Source organism: Vigna radiata, chromosome 3 (genome assembly GCF_000741045.1).
Source record: "Vigna radiata var. radiata cultivar VC1973A chromosome 3, Vradiata_ver6, whole genome shotgun sequence".
NCBI lineage: Eukaryota > Viridiplantae > Streptophyta > Magnoliopsida > Fabales > Fabaceae > Vigna > Vigna radiata.
This window is the reverse complement of record NC_028353.1, coordinates 12361585-12362064: the sequence shown is the minus strand read 5'-3', so window position 1 is coordinate 12362064 and position 480 is coordinate 12361585.

Below are 480 nucleotides of genomic sequence, written 5' to 3'. Positions count from 1 at the left end.
TCATCCAAACAACCTGAAGTTTAAGGACTAATGTTACATATGTTTCATTTATATTTCGTTCTGTAGGTGACAATGTAATTGTCTTTAATGGATTCATGTTATCTTTTGGTATATCTTTTGTAATGGAGGTCAAAAGTATTACATATGTCATGTCATGAATGTAATATTTTTATTAATGTGGACCTGATGTTATTGTAATGAAATCCTTTGGATTTATTTTGTCATTGAAAAACCAATGTGATTGACTGAAAAAATAAGAAAGATTATCATACAAATGATATAGAAGATAAGTTTCACACATAATCAGTATTTGGAGTCAAAACCCAGTGGTCTTGGGCTTAAAAACTCAAAAATTGACCAGTGGTCCCTCAGGTGTGCACTGGTCGTTCCTACAGTGCAGCAGGACGTGCAAATATGCAACCAGACTCGGGTAATCGTTTACAAGGCCCTGTAAACGATTACCATGCTGTTTTTTCCACC